The sequence below is a fragment of the Triticum urartu genome, chromosome 6A (assembly GCF_056163025.1).
Source record: "Triticum urartu cultivar PI428250 chromosome 6A, HENAU_Tu73, whole genome shotgun sequence".
NCBI lineage: Eukaryota > Viridiplantae > Streptophyta > Magnoliopsida > Poales > Poaceae > Triticum > Triticum urartu.
The window spans coordinates 390243192-390255396 of NC_141878.1; the positions used below are offsets into that span (position 1 = coordinate 390243192).

The 12205-nt window shown below is 44.1% G+C and overlaps 1 long non-coding RNA gene across 1 annotated transcript; it reads left to right on the plus strand.

Moving 5' to 3' along the window:
* The first annotated feature begins 7759 nt into the window (after positions 1 to 7759).
* LOC147965356 (uncharacterized) lies at positions 7760 to 11314 on the plus strand. The gene is made up of 3 exons (XR_015608302.1): positions 7760 to 9141; positions 9250 to 9331; positions 10898 to 11314. It is a non-coding gene; the product is annotated as an uncharacterized LOC147965356 (long non-coding RNA).
* Positions 11315 to 12205: the final 891 nt, after the last annotated feature.

Genomic DNA, 12205 nt, shown 5'->3' on the forward strand with positions numbered 1-12205 from the left:
CGTGATGTGAGCCATGACGACCAAGGCCAGGCGGGCGCCAGCGGGCATAGTGTACCAGTTTCCTCTTTGGTACTAAAGGGGCAGGCACAGGCGAGGAGTCCCGAGGCATCAGGCAAAGGTTTCCATATCGGTGCAACAAGACCAAGGCCAGCAGGACGGCAGGACGGAGGTCACCGCGAAGCCCACAGCAGTGTCACCACTAGAGTCTTTGGTAGGCGAAGACCACCTTTTGTCAGGATAGCTTGTACTAGTTGTCCCCCTTCAAACTTGGTCATTGTTGGATCCCTTCCCGCCTAACATTTGGGAAGAGGACCAGAGCCTCTATAAATAGGGCTAGCCACCACCGTAGCAAGGAACGGATCATTCGGACCATCCTCACACACACCAGCTCATCGAGCTCAAGAACACCTCTCCTCAAGAGGCAGTTCATCCATTGTACTAGTTCATCCCTAGCCCTCGAGGCAATCCACCACCACCACATTAGAGTAGGGTATTACACCACAACGATGGCCCGGACCAGTATAAACCTCTGTGTCTCGTGTTCCTTGGGTTCGTCGAGCTAGGCTGTGGGATTGTCAATCGAGCAAACCAGCAAGGAGGGATACTTCGTGCGCACCCCAGTGTCCGGACCCCAAGGGTTAACTGGAACCCACGATCCGACAGTTGTTCCATTGTGTATTCAAAAACACACCTCTCCATACATATGTTTGGGCCACACACATGCAGTGGTTGTCTTCAAAGACTAGCTACTTGCGTGATTATTGGCGAGGTAGCCCATCTCCAGGGTCGCATGGATGGCCATCACTTTGACCAACAACAAGAGAGAGGTTGTACGACCAAGGTGGATTATTCTTGGTCCGTTTTATGATCCATCTTGGTGAGATGCCTCTCTGGCCCGCCGATTGAAAGTGTGTGGGGGCTGCTACTTCGCACTTTGCTAGGTGAACCTCAATTGGGGGGCATGCATTCATAGCTTAGGATTCCCTTCGTCCCGACACGAGGGGGGCTGCTAGATACTTCGCACTTTGCTAGGTGAACATCGGTTGGGGGGCATGCATTCATAGCTTAGGATTCCCTTTGTGCCGACATGAGGGGGGCAAGCAATACCGTACGCTTTGCGAGATAGGTGCCACATCAAAGTTGCATTTGGTATTTGAACATCAAACCACCCTTTTCATACATAAATTTGGTCCACATGCAAGTGTGTTCGTGTTCCGACCCTCTCATGTGTCATTTTTTGCCAAATTTATGAACATTAGACAAGTCGGATGACGCAACAGACACAGTTCACTCAAACTAACCGTGTGCCACATCGGTGCCCCTGTCACACACACATCCGCACAGTACATTGGGCTCCACGAAGCTTCCCCTCTCAAAAATATCTATCTGCCTGCAGCTTTTTTCTGTTTGATAGCACACAGTTATTGTGTTTTGACCGTGTGTGATGTTTCTTGTTCCCAATCCCGCCTGCATCCCTCGAAAATATCTGCCTGCCTTGAGGATTTTTCTGTTTCATAACACACGATTGTTATCTCTGGACCGTGTGCGATACACCATCATCAAAAATTTCAATAGCCCCGGCATTTCACTCCCGCGTAGTAAAATTTTTAGTACCCGCGTCATTTCCTCAAACACACCCCCCTCCATACACACACACACACACCAAAACCTCCTCGGGCGCACGCACACACACACCCTCTCCCTCGCTGGAAATCCTAGCAAGGTCCCCGCCGCCGCCGCAAGGCCTCCATGGTCAACATCTGCCGGTTTGCCCATGAAGCTTACCCACCGATCTCCATACCCAGGTGATGACCACTACACAACCTTCTTCTTGTAGACGTTGTTGGGCCTCCAATTGCAGAGGTTTGTAGGAGAGTAGAAAATTTCCCTCAAGTGGATGACCTAAGGTTTATCAATCCGTGGGAGGCATAGGATGAAGATGGTCTCTCTCGAACAACCCTCCAACCAAATAGAAAAGAGTCTCTTGTGTCCCCAATGCACCCAATACAATGGTAAATTGTATAGGTGCACTAGTTCGGCGAAGATATGGTGATACAAGTGCAATATGGATGGTAGATATAGGTTTTTTGTAATCTGAAAATATAAAAACAGCAAGGTAATTAATGATAAAAGTGAGCGAAAACAGTATTGCAATGCGTTGAAACAAGGCCTAGGGTTCATACTTTCACTAGTGCAAGTTCTCTCAACAATAATAACATAATTGGATCATATAAAAATCCCTCAACATGCAACAAAGAGTCACTCCAAAGTCACTAATAGCGGAGAACAAATGAAGAGATTATTGTAGGGTACGAAACCACCTCAAAGTTATCCTTTCTGATCTATATATTCAAGAGTTCGTAGTAAAATAAAACAAAGCTATTCTTTCTGTTCAATCTATCGTAGAGTTCGTACTAGAATAACACCTTAAGACACAAATCAACCAAAACCCTAATGTCACCTAGATACTCCAGTGTCACCTCAAGTATCCGTGGGTATTGATTATACGATATGCATCACACAATCTAAGATTCATCTATTAAACCAGCACAAAGAACTTCAAAGAGTGCCCCAAAGTTTCTACCGGAGAGTCAAGACGAAAACGTGTGCCAACCCCTATGCATAAGTTCACGAGATCACGGAACTCGCAAGTTGATTGCTACCTCTTTTAGCACTGCGTTGGTTTTCCCCGAAGAGGAAGGGATGATATAGCAAAGTAGCGTAAGTATTTCCCTCGGTTTTTGAGAACCAAGGTATCAATCCAGTAGGAGGCTACGCATGAGTCCCTCGCACCTGCACAAAACAAATAAATCCTCGCAACCAACGCAAATAGGGGTTGTCAATCCCTATAGGGCCACTTACGAGAGTGAGATCTGATAGATATGATAAGATAATATTTTTGGTATTTTTATGATAAAGATGCAAAGTAAAATAAAGGCAAAGTAAATAACTAAGTAGTAGGAGATCAATATGATAAAGATAGACCCGGGGGGGCATAGGTTTCACTAGTGGCTTCTCTCGAGAGCATAAGTATTCTACGGTGGGTGAACAAATTACTGTTGAGCAATTGACGGAATTGAGCATAGTTATGAGAATATCTAGGTATAATCATGTATATAGGCATCATGTCCGAGACAAGTAGACTGACTCCTACCTGCATCTACTACTATTACTCCACTCATCGACCGCTATCCAGCATGCATCTAGAGTATTAAGTAAAAACAGAGTAACGCCTTAAGCAAGATGACATGATGTAGAGGGATAGACCCATGCAATATGTAGAAAACCCCATCTTGTTATCCTTGATGGCAACAATACAATACGTGCCCTGCTGTCCTTACTGTCACCGGGAAAGCACGCCGCAAGATTGAACCCAAAGCTAAGAACTTCTCCCATTGCAAGAAAGATCAATCTAGTAGGCCAAACCAAACTGATAATTCGAAGAGACTTTCAAAGATAACCAATCATACATAAAAGAATTCAGAGAAGATTCAAATATTATTCATAGATAGACTTGATCATAAACCCACAATTCATCGGTCTCAACAAACACACCGCAAAAAGAAGATTACATCGAATAGATCTCCACAAGAGAGGGGGAGAACATTGTATTGAGATCCAAAAAGAGAGAAGAAGCCATCTAGCTACTAACTATGGACCCGTAGGTCTGAGGTAAACTACTCACACTTCATCGGAGAGGCTATGGTGTTGATGTAGAAGCCCTCCGTGATCGATGCCCCCTCCGGCGGAGCTCCGGAACAGGCCCCAAGATGGGATCTCGTGGATACAGAAAGTTGCGGCAGTGGAATTAGGGTTTTGGCTCCGTATATGATCGTTTGGGGGTATGTGGGTATATATAGGAGGAAGAAGTACATCGGTGGAGCAGCAGGGGGCCCACGAGGGTGGAGGGCGCGCCTGGGGGGGTAGGCGCGCCCCCCTACCTCGTGGCCTCCTGTTACGTGTCTTGACGTAGGGTCCAAGTCTCCTGAGTTGTATTCGATGAGAAAATCACGTTCCCGAAGGTTTCATTCCATTTGGACTCCGTTTGATATTCCTTTTCTTCAAAACCCTAAAACAGGCAAAAAACAACAATTCTGGGCCGGGCCTCCGGTTAATAGGTTAGTCCCAAAAATAATATAAAAGTGGATAATAAAGCCCAATAATGTCCAAAACAGTAGATAATGTAGCATGGAGCAATCAAAAATTATAGATACGTTGGAGACGTATCAAGCATCCCCAAGCTTAATTCATGCTCGTCCTCGAGTAGGTAAATGATAAAAACAGAATTTTTGATGTGGAGTGCTACTTGGCATAATTTTAATGTAATTCTTCTTAATTGTGGTATGAATATTCAGATCCGAAAGATTCAAGACAAAAGTTCATATTGACATAGAAATAATAATACTTCAAGCATACTAATAAAGCAATTATGTCTTCTCAAAATAACATGGCTAAAGAAAGTTATCCCTACAAAATCATATAGTCTGGCTATACTCTATCTTCACCACACAAAATATTTAAATCATGCACAACCCCAATGACAAGCCAAGCAATTGTTTCATACTTTTGACATTCTCAAAACTCTTTCAATCTTCACGCAATACATGAGCGTGAGCCATGGATATAGCACTATAGGTGGAACAGAGTGGTGGTTGTAGAGAAGACAAAAAGGGGGAAGATAGTCTCACATCAACTAGGCGTATCAACGGGCTATGGAGATGCCCATCAATAGATATTAATGTGACTGAGTAGGGATTGCCATGCAACGGATGCACTAGAGCTATAAGTATATGAAAGCTCAAAAAAAAGAAACTAAGTGGGTGTGCATCCAACTTGCTTGCTCATGAAGACCTAGGGCAATTTGAGGAAGCCCATCATTGGAATATACAAGCCAAGTTCTATAATGAAAGATTCCCACTAGTATATGAAGGTGATAACATGAGAGACTCTCTACTATGAAGATCATGGTGCTACTTTGAAGCACAAGTGTGGTAAAAGGATAGTAACATTGTCCCTTCTCTCTTTTTCTCTCATATATTTTTTTCTTTGGGCCTTTTCTCTTTTTTTATGGCCTCTTTTCTTTCTCCTTTTTTTATTTGGGCTTCTTTGGCCTCTTTTATTTATTTTTCGTCCGTAGTCTCATCCCGACTTGTGGGGGAATCATAGTCTCCATCATCCTTTCCTCACTTGGGGCAATGCTCTAATAATGATGATCATCACACTTTTATTTTTCTTACAACTCAACAATTACAACTCGATACTTAGAACAAAATATGACTCTATATGAATGCCTCCGGCGGTGTACCGGGATATGCAATATGACAATGATGAAGCGTGTCATAGTAAACGGAACAGTGGAAAGTTGCATGGCAATATATTTCGGAATGGCTATGGAAATGCCATGATAGGTAGGTATGGTGGCTGTTTTGAGGAAGGTATATGGTGGGTGTATGATACCGGCGAAAGGTGCGCGGTATTAGAGAGGCTAGCAAAGGTGGAAGGGTGAGAGTGCGTATAATCCATGGACTCAACATTAGTCATAAAGAACTCATATACTTATTGAAAAAATATACAAGTTATCAAAGCAAAGTATTACGCGCATGCTCCTAGGGGGATAGATTGGCAGGAAAATACCATCGCTCATCCCCGACCGCCACTCATAAGGAAGACAATCAATAAATAAACCATGCTCCGACTTCATGACATAACGGTTCACCATACGTGCATGCTACAGGAATCACAAGATTCAACACAAGTATTTCTCAAATTCACAACTACTCAACTAGCACAACTCTAATATCACCATCTTTATATCTCAAAACAATTATCAAGTATCAAACTTCTCATAGTATTCAACACACTCATAAGAAAGTTTTATTATTAATCTTGCATCCCAAGCATATTAGGATTTTAAGCAAATTACCATGCTATTAAGACTCTCAAAATAATCTAAGTGAAGCATGAGAGATCACTAGTTTCTATAAAACAAATCCACCACCGTGCTCTAAAAGATATAAAAGAAGCACTAGAGCAAAATTATATAACTCAAAAGATATAAGCGAAGCACATAGAGTATTCTAACAAATTCCAAATCATGTATGGCTCTCTCAAAAGGTGTATACAGCAAGAATGATTGTGGTAAACTAACAAGCAAAGACTCAAATCATACAAGACGCTCCAAGCAAAACACATATCACGTGGTAAATAAAAATATAGCTCCAAGTAAAGTTACCGATAGAAGTAGATGAAAGAGGGGATGCCTTCCGGGGCATCCCCAAGCTTTGCCTTTTAGGTGTCCTTAGATTATCTTGGGGGTGCCATGAGAATCCCCAAGCTTAGGCTCTTGCCATTCCTTGTTAAATAATCCATCAAATCTTTACCCAAAACTTGAAAACTTTACAACACAAAACTTAAAGTAGAAAATCTCGTGAGCTCCGGTAGCGAAAGAAAACAAAAGACCACTTCAAGGTACTGCAATGAACTCATTCTTTATTTATATGGGTGTTATACCTAATATATTCCAACTTCTCTATGGTTTATAAACTATTTTACTAGCCATAGATTTATCAAAATAAGCAAACAACACACGAAAAACAGAATCTATCAAAAACAGAACAGTCTGTAGTAATCTGTAGCTAGCGCAAGATCTGAATCCCAAAAATTCTAAAATAAATTACTGTACGTGAGTAATTTATCTATTAATCATCTGTAAAAAGAATTAACTAAATATCACTCTCCAAATAAAAATGACAGCAGTTCTCGTGAGCGCTAAAGTTTCTGTTTTTTATTATTCTCAATCAAAGTAGACAAGGGCATATCATTAGGATCAGAAGAAACACTCTTATTAGCAAATAATTTCATTGTCCATATAAATTTCTGTCCATCCAAAAATCCCCAAATAATTCTTATAAATTGTTTGGGTCATATATTCCTCAAATATGTTAAAATATTTCATTGTCCATATTCCTCATCATGCTCAATAAATTCATTTCCTATTCTGTCCTAAATGGCACATTGTGAAGCAAGTACTATTTATCTTTGCCCATTTGTCACCAAGCTTTTTGGGCATGATATATCATCCAAATAATTGCCCTGTGCCAAAATTCAACTTTATTTTCCTAGCCAAACTTCCTCAGTGATTTTTCAAGGTTCCTGTCTAAGGGAAGCCTTTGTGAAGGAAGTGCTAGCTAGGTTTATCCAAATGAGTTAAAATTTTGCACACTCCTTCATGTGATCATATTATCTCACTCCTACAAATTTCAGCTCCATCCCTTGATCTATGTGAGCACAACATCAAATCTTTGATTCTGTCAATATTTTCAGGTTGTGAAGCAAGTATATTATATATTGCTTCATTTTACCTGAAAAATTACCAGAGAATTATCCTATATATATATAACTTTTCTCCACCAAATTTGGCATCAATTCATGAAGAAAATATTTCTTTAGAATTCTTGCAAGTTTCTGGTCAGCAAGGATGTTTGTGAAGCAAGTACTATTTTGTAAAACCAATTGGTATGAAATTTTTACATCACCTTTATATGGCCAAATCACTAAGCCCTGACAAGTTTTACCTCAAGTGGTTACTCCATGTGAGTGCATCATCCAAATATTGATTTCGGACACATAATGTGAGTTACAAAGCAACTATGTTAGTTTGTGCTCCGTTATGCCTCAAAACCTCCAGGATCATAGTCCTTCCTTAGTTAATCACCCTAGACAAACTCTTTGGCACCAGTAAAATCCCTGTTGATCACCAGTGTTCACCCAAGTTTACTGCAGTAAACTTCAGAGGGTGATTTCCAGTTAACCATATCACTTTTAACCAAGCTACCACTGCGGTTGCAACCTCCCCTGGATGGACTACGCCCTAGACAACGTTTGCCAACCCTTGGCATCTTCTCCTCGCCAGTCTGCGCGGTGACCACCGCTTTGGCATGCAATGGCTGCGTCCAGAATGACTTCTTGCTCGGGCCCCTCCTCTGCTCAGCGTCTTAGCGAGCGCGAGCATGTCTAGTAGATTTATCGCGTTGTCGCCGTCCTCCTGGACCTCTTTACCTCTCCATAAAAACCCCTCACCGACGCCCACCGACGCTCGCCGCCGAGCGCCCACGGGCGCACTATGGTCGACCGAGCTTTAAATGGCGCTCAGCTTCTTCCTCTGCTTCTCTGTTGGCCGCCTCTGCCCCGTGAGAGTCTCCCCGATGCATCCCTCGTCGCCTGCTTTCGAGCCCATGCACGAGCACACGCGTCCGCGGCGCCGGCCACGCGTCCGCGGCAACAACAGCTCGGCTCCCCCTCCCCTCGGCTATATAAGCCACCCCGAGCTCCCTCGACCACACCAGCAGCCTCACTCCTCTTCCCTAGTCCCCCCGAGGCCCTTCCCCGGGCACCAGAACCCCTCCTCGACCTCCATTGCCACCGTGGCCTCCGTTCGGCTCCGCTCAAATTCGAGCTGGGCAGTGCCCCTCCCCCTCTCGTTCCACCACTAGTAGACTCCTCCTCCACCTAGACTTCGCCCCCGTGCTCTCCCTCCCCTCCGGTGGCCTTCTGCCATGAGCTCGCCGCCGACCGAAGATCGCCGTCCGCCGCGGCTGGCCTCCCGCTCAGCCGAGCTCTTCCCCATGGCTGCATCTTGCCTGGATGGACCCGCCTCGTCGCGCTGATCACTCCCGTAGGTCGCACGCCGCGAGGGGTGGCCAGAGTCGCCGGGAATCCGCGTCAGGCCGCCGGTCTCGTCTCTGCATCTCGGGCGAGCGGGGGGAGGAAGAAGGAGCCAGGCTAGGCGGGCCCCATCTCCACTCGGCCCCACCTGTCGGCGGGTAGGCGTTGACCCGCCTGCCTAGCTGGATAAGTGACGGGCCCCACAGCCCATGGGAACCGCCGGTCAGCGACCACGCACCCGGTCCCGCCTCTGCCTAGTCACATAAGTGGACACGTATCATCCGGGATGCGTTTTCCTGTCCAGAAAGCGTACTTTGGTTAACTGCGACTAGAAATACGTTTCTCTTTTCTGAAAACGTATTTCAGCCGTAGGCGCTTTCAGTTTTTCTGTTTAGGCCCAGGCTGAAAAATATTTCTTTACAGATGGGTCCCTGGCAGAAAAATAGCTATATCTTTTTGCTCACAACTCCAAATGAGGTGATTCCAAAGCCCACTTCTTCGTTTCGTCGAGCCCGTTCTGTTGGTATCATTTTAATTATGTTTCAACATTCTGAAAATGACTATTTTGCCCTTGCCATTAATCAGCCCCCTCCGAGAGAGATCTGTTTCCCGCGATCCGTTCCGCGAGCTTCTCGCACTTCTTCTCGGTGATTTCTTCCACCCCCAGGCAAGCCACACCCTCCATTTGCATGATTGCAATGCAGTGACATGGTTTATTTATTTGAATTCGTTTAAAACATTGCATTAGCTATGTATGATCTATTCATGGCATGACTCGGAGTATTGTTTTGATGTTGATATTGCCATGATATTGCTTGGAGTTCTAGGACTTATATTTTGATGATTATGTGGGTGACATGTGCCTTTGGATTCTTAGTGGCTATTATGATTATGTTCATGATGGTAATATGCTTTGGAGTATTACTTTGGATGACATGTTGCCTTTGGATTCTTAGTGGCTAGTATGATTATTGTCACGATGGTATCTGTTATTATCTTGGAGCACTACTTTGAATATCATGTTGCCTTTGGATTATTAGTGGCTAGTGTTATTTTCATCATGATATTATGTTATGGAATATGATGATGGAGATGATGCTTGCATGTGGACCATAGCTGGATAGTTATTTGAGTAGTAGTATTATCGTTCTTGGGTTCATCATGATAGTAGTGTTATACTGTCCTCAGAGTATTTTGGTATGATGATATTAAGATTTGGATTATTTGTTGGATATTGCTATGACTTGGATTATAGGTTAATAGATGATATCGGAGTATCAGTCATTACTATTATATTTTGGGAATGAATTCCGTCATTAAGTTGGTCAGGTGCCACCGAACCGGGATTTTCCAGTGCAACCACATTTGCCTTTATGGGAAGGCCCTAATGTGGTCTACTGTCGTGCCTCTCACCGGTGCCTCCAACTAGGGAAGGTTATGGGTGCGCACTACCCTGATCAGGTAGGCGAACATAAGCCTTGTGTGACCGTTGTTGTTGTTGTTATGTGCACGGTCCCCGTGAGGGACATTTTGGCCACGACGGTGGTCGTTGTGTCTTTGGTAGACACGGGGCCACCCAGGACTAGCCCAGTTGGGTTCGGAGTGGCCGGGAGAGTGTCATGGCAGTAGATCGGTTTTGTCGGAACGCCGTTGGTCCACCCGAATGGGAGTGCGAGGCCATGGGTTCCGTGGTGTGTGTAAAGTGTGCTACCTCTGCAGAGTGTGTATTTAAATCTATCGATAGCCACGTCCTCGGTCATGGGCAAGGGTTCGTACTAGGTCACACCATTCGATCAACACTCACATGACGGAATGAATTATAGGTGATATATTTATATGTTGATATGTTGAGCACTACAGATTGGCAGGATGTTGATGATGATGTTGGAGACCAAGTGTTGGTCATGGTAGTGATCGCCGGAAGGATCACCGTTTGAGACCAAGTGTTGTTCATGGTTGTGATCGCCGAAAAGATCACCGTTTGATTTTGATCACGAGGTGATCGAGATGGTATATTGCTTGGCCGATTAGCCAAGAGAGATATGGTTATGGAGATCTGAGATGGTGATTTATTAGTATTGTATCAGTTTCATACCATGCTTAGTAGTTGTTTCATCATGGTAGTTGTTAAATAATTAACCTGTTAATGCTATGTTATTGTATTGCCTTGATGTTTATGGTTGTTGTGAGCTTGCAAGTACATTCAATGTACTGACCTGGCGTGTCATGCCAGATTGCAGGTGATGCCATGATTGCTTGTCGATGGTTGCCGTGCGTGCGAGCTAGATCGTGTCCCAGCAAGAGTCCCTGCGGAGTGGAGTTCACCACCTTCGTCGTTGTTCTGCTGCTAGAAGTATTCCGCTGCTACGAGTTGTTCCGCTGCTAGCATAGAGCAAGTGTAGTATCACAGGCGTAGTGTCGCTATGCTGATGTGCTTCTTTGTAACATCAAACCCTGGTATTATTATTCTTGTAATAAGAGCTGATTTGTTCTATGTCAAGCAGTGTCGTATTCCAGAGACTTCTCCTCGATCTCTGGGCTGGAATACGGGGCGTTCCGGTTTCTCTGAGTCGGGGTTTCACATCAACTCCTTGAACTTGTCAAAAACCTTTCGCAACAAGTCGAGCTTTGTAGACAGTAACATTGCCGTCAGCGTCAGTCTTCTTCTTGAAGATCCATTTATTCTCTATGGCCTGCCAATCATCGGACAAGTCAACCAAAGTCCATACTTTGTTCTCATACATGGATCCCATCTTAGATTTCATGGCCTCAAGCCATTTTGTAGAATCTGGGCTCATCATTGCTTCCTCATAGTTTGTAGGTTTGTCATGGTCAAGTAACATGACTTCCAGAATAGGATTACCGTACCACTCTGGTGCGGATCTTACTCTGGTTGACCTACGAGGTTCGGTACTAACTTGATCAGAAGTTTCATGATCATCACCATTAGCTTCCTCACTTACTGGTGTAGGAATCACTAGAACTGGTTTCAGTGATGAACTACTTTCCAATAAGGGAGAAGGTACAATTACCTCGTCAAGTTCTACTTTCCTCCCACTCACTTCTTTCGAGGGAAACTCCTTCTCTAGAAAGGATCCTTTCTTAGCAACGAATATCTTGCCTTCGGATCTGTGATAGAAGATGTACCCAACAGTCTCCTTTGGGTATCCTATGAAGACACATTTCTCCGATTTGGGTTCGAGCTTATCAGGTTGAAGTTTCTTCACATAAGCATCGCAGCCCCAAACTTAAAGAAACAACAACTTGGGTTTCTTGCCAAACCACAGTTCATAAGGTGTCGTCTCAACGGATTTAGATGGTGCCCTATTTAACGTGAATGCAACCGTCTCTAAAGCATAACCCCAAAATGATAGCGATAAATCAGTAAGAGACATCATAGATCGCACCATATCTAGTAAAGTACGATTACGACGTTCGGACACACCATTACGCTGTGGTGTTCCGGTTGGCGTGAGTTGCAAAACTATTCCGCATTGTTTCAAATGAAGACTGAACTCGTAACTCAAATATTCTCCTCCAG